Consider the following 6,000-nt stretch of genomic DNA (forward strand, 5'->3'; position numbering starts at 1 on the left):
CTTAATACAACTTGTATCTGAATTAGGCTAGGAAGAGATTCAGTACAATTCTTGATAATGCATCACGTCTCTTTCCTGTGAAATACACTCTGAATTCGCAATAAGGCCGTCAGATCATTGCTAGAGTTTGCAGGGCCAGTATAGATGGCGTAGATCAACGTTACTGTGTGTGTGGGGGGGGGCCACCACAGAGCCCGTAGATTAGTACTAGTGTGTGGGGCCAGTATAGAGCCCATAGATCCGTACTAGAGGTTGTAGGACCAGCATAGAACTCGAAGATCAGTACTAGAATGTGGGGCCAGCATAGAGCCCGTTGATCAGTACTAGAGTGTGGGGCCACCATAGAGCCCGTAGATCAGTACTAGAGTGTGAGGCCTCCATAGAGCCAGTAGATCAGTAGTAGAGTGCATGGGGCCTCCATAGAGCCCGTAGATCAGTACTATTGTGTGGGACCAGCATAGAGCCCGTAGATCAGTACTAGAGTGTGTAGGGCCACCATAGAGCCCGTAGATCAGTACTAGAGTGTTGGGCTAGCATAGAGCCCGTAGATCAGTACTAGAGTGTGTAGGGCCACCATAGAGCCCGTAGATCAGTACTAGAGTGTTGGGCTAGCATAGAGCCCGTAGACCAGTACTAGATTGTAGTAGGACCATCATAGAGCCCGTAGATCAGTACTAGTGTGTGGGGCCAGCATAGAGCTCGTAGATCAGTACTAGAGTGTGCGGGGCCACCAGAGAGCCCGTAGATCAGTACTAGAGTGTGTGGCCACCATAGAGCCCGTAGATCAGTACAAGAGTGTGTGGCCACCATAGAGCCCGTAGATCAGTACTACAGTGTGTGGCCACCATAGAGCCCGTAGATCAGTACTAGAGTGTGGGGCCAGCATAGAGCCCGTAGATCAGTACTAGTGTGTGGGGCCAGCATAGAGCCCGTAGATCAGTACTAGAGTGTTGAGCCACCATAGAGCCCGTAGATCAGTACTAGAGTGTGTGGGGCCACCATAGAGCCTGTAGATCAGTACTACAATGTGTAGGACCAGCATAGAGCCCGTGGATCAGTACTAGAGTGTGTGGGTCTACCATAGAGCCCGTAGATCAGTACTAGAGTGTGTGGAGCCACCATAGAGCCCGTAGATCAGCACTGGAGTGTGTAAGACCAGCATAAAGCTCGTAGATCAGTACTAGAATGTGGGGCCAGCATAGAACTCGTAGATCAGTACTGGTGTGTGGGGCCACCATAGAGCCCGTAGATCAGTATTATAAAGTGGGGCCTCCATAGAGCCCGTAGATCAGTACTAGTGTGTGGGGGCACCTAGAGCCCGTAGATCAGTACTAGAGTGTGGGGCCACCATAGAGCCCGTAGATCAGTATTATAAAGTGGGGCCTCCATAGAGCCCGTAGATCAGTACTAGTGTGGGGCCTCCATAGAGCCCGTAGATCAGTACTAGAGTGTGGGGCCAGCATAGAGCCCGTAGATCAGTAGTGTGTGGGGCCACCATAGAGCCCGTATATCAGTACTAGAATGTGTAGGACCAGCATAGAGCCCGTGGATCAGTACTAGAGTGTGTGGGGCCACCATAGAGCCCGTAGATCAATACTAGAATGTTTAGGACCAGCATAGAGCCCGTAGATCAGTACTAGTGTATGGGGCCAGCATAGAGCTCGTAGATCAGTACTAGAGTGTGTGGGGCCACCATAGAGCCCGTAGATCAATACTAGAATGTTTAGGAACAGCATAGAGCCCGTAGATCAGTATTAGAGTGTGTGCCCACCATAAAGCCCGTAGATCAGTACTAGAGTGTGGGGCCAGCATAGAGCCCATAGATCAGTGCTTGCGTGTGGGGCCACCATAGAGCCCTTACATCAGCACTAGAGTGTGTGGGGCCACCATAGAGCCAGTAGATCAGTACTAGAGTGTGTGGGACCAGCATAGAGCCCGTAGATCAGTACTAGAGTGTTGGGCCACCATAGAGTCCGTAGATCAGTACTAGAATGTGGGGCCAGCATAGAGCCCGTAGATCAGTACTAGTGTGTGGGGCCTCCATAGAGCCCGTAGATCAGTAGTAGAATGTGTAGGGCCTCCATAGAGCCCGTAGATCAGTACTAGTGTGTGGGGCCACCATAGAGCCCGTAGATCAGTACTAGAGTGTGGGGCCACTATGGAGCCCGTAGATCAGTACTAGACTGTGTAGGACCAGCATAGAGCCCGTAGATCAGTACTAGACTGTGTAGGACCAGCATAGAGCCCGTAGATCAGTACTAGACTGTGTAGGACCAGCATAGAGCCCGTAGATCAGTACTAGAGTGTGGGACCAGCATAGAGCCCGTAGATCAGTACTAGAGTGTGGGGCCACCATAGAGCCCGTAAGTCAGTACTAGAGTGTGGGGCCACCATAGAGCCCGTAAGTCAGTACTAGAGTGTGGGGCCACCATAGAGCCCGTAGATCAGCACTAGAGTGTGTGGGGCCACCATAGAGTCCGTAGATCAGTACTAGTGTGTGGGGCCAGCATAGAGCCCGTAGATCAGTACTAGAGTGTGGGGCCACCATAGAGCCCGCAAGTCAGTACTAGAGTGTGAGGCCACTATAGAGCCCGTAGATCAGTACTAGAGTGTGTAGGACCAGCATAGAGCCCGTAGATCAGTACTAGTGTGTGGGGCCAGCATAGAGCCCGTAGATCAGTACTAGAGTGTGTAGGACCAGCATAGAGCCCGTAGATCAGTACTAGAGTGTGGGACCAGCATAGAGCCCGTAGATCAGTACTAGAGTGTGGGGCCACCATAGAGCCCGTATGTCAGTACTAGAGTGTGGGGCCACCATAGAGCCCGTAGATCAGCACTAGAGTGTGTGGGGCCACCATAGAATCCGTAGATCAGTACTAGAGTCTGGGGCCACCATAGAGCTCGTAAGTCAGTACTAGAGTGTGGGGCCACCATAGAGCCCGTAGATCAGTACTAGAATGTGGGGCCAGCATAGAGCCCGTAAATCAGTACTAGAATGTGGGGCTAGCATAGAGCCCGTAAATCAGTACTAGAGTGTTTGGCCATCATAGAGCCCGTAGATCAGTACTAGTGTGTGGTGGCACCATAGAGCCCGTAGATCAGTACTACAATGTGTAGGACCAGCATAGAGCCCGTAGATCAGTACTAGAGTGCAGGGCCAGCATAGAGCTCATAGATCAGTACTAGAGTGTGTGGGGCCACCATAGAGCCCGTAGATCAATACTAGAATGTTTAGGAACAGCATAGAGCCCGTAGATCAGTATTAGAGTGTGTGCCCACCATAGAGCCCGTAGATCAGTACTAGAGTGTGGGGCCAGCATAGAGCCCATAGATCAGTGCTAGCGACGTGTGGGGCCACCATAGAGCCCGTACATCAGCACTAGAGTGTGTGGGGCCACCATAGAGCCAGTAGATCAGTACTAGAGTGTGTGGGACCAGCATAGAGCCCGTAGATCAGTACTAGAGTGTTGGGCCACCATAGAGCCCGTAGATCAGTACTAGAATGTGGGGCCAGCATAGAGCCCGTAGATCAGTACTAGTGTGTGGGGCCTCCATAGAGCCCGTAGATCAGTAGTAGAATGTGTAGGGCCTCCATAGAGCCCGTAGATCAGTACTAGTGTGTGGGGCCACCATAGAGCCCGTAGATCAGTACTAGAGTGTGGGGCCACTATAGAGCCCGTAGATCAGTACTAGACTGTGTAGGACCAGCATTGAGCCCGTAGATCAGTACTAGACTGTGTAGAACCAGCATAGAGCCCGTAGATCAGTACTAGACATGTGTAGGACCAGCATAGAGCCCGTAGATCAGTACTAGAGTGTGGGACCAGCATAGAGCCCGTAGATCAGTACTAGAGTGTGGGGCCACCATAGAGCCCGTAAGTCAGTACTAGAGTGTGGGGCCACCATAGAGCCCGTAAGTCAGTACTAGAGTGTGGGGCCACCATAGAGCCCGTAGATCAGCACTAGAGTGTGTGGGGCCACCATAGAGTCCGTAGATCAGTACTAGTGTGTGGGGCCAGCATAGAGCCCGTAGATCAGTACTAGAGTGTGGGGCCACCATAGAGCCCGCAAGTCAGTACTAGAGTGTGAGGCCACTATAGAGCCCGTAGATCAGTACTAGAGTGTGTAGGACCAGCATAGAGCCCGTAGATCAGTACTAGATGTGTGGGGCCAGCATAGAGCCCGTAGATCAGTACTAGAGTGTGTAGGACCAGCATAGAGCCCGTAGATCAGTACTAGAGTGTGGGACCAGCATAGAGCCCGTAGATCAGTACTAGAGTGTGAGGCCACCATAGAAGCCCGTAAGTCAGTACTAGAGTGTGGGGCCACCATAGAGCCCGTAGATCAGCACTAGAGTGTGTGGGGCCACCATAGAGCCCGTAGATCAGTACTAGAGTGTTTGGACACCATAGAATCCGTAGATCAGTACTAGAGTCTGGGGCCACCATAGAGCTCGTAAGTCAGTACTAGAGTGTGGGGCCACCATAGAGCCCGTAGATCAGCACTAGAGTGTAGTGGGGCCACCATAGAGCCCGCAGATCAGTACTAGAGTGTTTGGACACCATAGAGCCCGTAGATCAGTACTAGAATGTGGGGCCAGCATAGAGCCCGTAAATCAGTACTAGAATGTGGGGCTAGCATAGAGCCCGTAAATCAGTACTAGAGTGTTTGGCCATCATAGAGCCCGTAGATCAGTACTAGTGTGTGGTGGCACCATAGAGCCCGTAGATCAGTACTACAATGTGTAGGACCAGCATAGAGCCCGTAGATCAGTACTAGAGTGCAGGGCCAGCATAGAGCTCATAGATCAGTACTAGAGTGTGTGGGGCCACCATAGAGCCCGTAGATCAATACTAGAATGTTTAGGAACAGCATAGAGCCCGTAGATCAGTATTAGAGTGTGTGCCCACCATAGAGCCCGTAGATCAGTACTAGAGTGTGGGGCCAGCATAGAGCCCATAGATCAGTGCTAGCGTGTGGGGCCACCATAGAGCCCGTACATCAGCACTAGAGTGTGTGGGGCCACCATAGAGCCAGTAGATCAGTACTAGAGTGTGTGGGACCAGCATAGAGCCCGTAGATCAGTACTAGAGTGTTGGGCCACCATAGAGCCCGTAGATCAGTACTAGAATGTGGGGCCAGCATAGAGCCCGTAGATCAGTACTAGTGTGTGGGGCCTCCATAGAGCCCGTAGATCAGTAGTAGAATGTGTAGGGCCTCCATAGAGCCCGTAGATCAGTACTAGTGTGTGGGGCCACCACAGAGCCCGTAGATCAGTACTAGAGTGTGGGGCCACTATAGAGCCCGTAGATCAGTACTAGACTGTGTAGGACCAGCATAGAGCCCGTAGATCAGTACTAGAAAGTGTAGGACCAGCATAGAGCCCGTAGATCAGTACTAGACTGTGTAGGACCAGCATAGAGCCCGTAGATCAGTACTAGAGTGTGGGACCAGCATAGAGCCCGTAGATCAGTACTAGAGTGTGGGGCCACCATAGAGCCCGTAAGTCAGTACTAGAGTGTGGGGCCACCATAGAGCCCGTAAGTCAGTACTAGAGTGTGGGGCCACCATAGAGCCCGTAGATCAGCACTAGAGTGTGTGGGGCCACCATAGAGTCCGTAGATCAGTACTAGTGTGTGGGGCTAGCATAGAGCCCGTAGATCAGTACTAGAGTGTGGGGCCACCATAGAGCCCGCAAGTCAGTACTAGAGTGTGAGGCCACTATAGTAGCCCGTAGATCAGTACTAGAGTGTGTAGGACCAGCATAGAGCCCGTAGATCAGTACTAGTGTGTGGGGCCAGCATAGAGCCCGTAGATCAGTACTAGAGTGTGTAGGACCAGCATAGAGCCCGTAGATCAGTACTAGAGTGTGGGACCAGCATAGAGCCCGTAGATCAGTACTAGAGTGTGGGGCCACCATAGAGCCCGTAAGTCAGTACTAGAGTGTGGGGCCACCATAGAGCCCGTAGATCAGCACTAGAGTGTGTGGGGCCACCATAG

Source organism: Procambarus clarkii, chromosome 40 (genome assembly GCF_040958095.1).
Source record: "Procambarus clarkii isolate CNS0578487 chromosome 40, FALCON_Pclarkii_2.0, whole genome shotgun sequence".
Taxonomy (NCBI): domain Eukaryota; kingdom Metazoa; phylum Arthropoda; class Malacostraca; order Decapoda; family Cambaridae; genus Procambarus; species Procambarus clarkii.